Consider the following 218-nt stretch of genomic DNA (forward strand, 5'->3'; position numbering starts at 1 on the left):
AACTCTCTAAAAAATGCAACATGCAAGTTATGACTTCAGTTCTGAAAATGCAGTTTATAAAGAATCACTTCAGCAGCCCAGATAATCGATTAAAGCCTTGGTTAATTGATTAACGCGGTTTGAAAATATAACTGATTCTGTTTTTCAAGTTTTCAGTTTGAACAACTTTTCAAAAACTTATGTTAATCGATTAAATCATGCCTTAATCGATTAACAAC

The sequence above is a fragment of the Lupinus angustifolius genome, unplaced genomic scaffold (assembly GCF_001865875.1).
Source record: "Lupinus angustifolius cultivar Tanjil unplaced genomic scaffold, LupAngTanjil_v1.0 Scaffold_118, whole genome shotgun sequence".
NCBI classification, from domain to species: domain Eukaryota; kingdom Viridiplantae; phylum Streptophyta; class Magnoliopsida; order Fabales; family Fabaceae; genus Lupinus; species Lupinus angustifolius.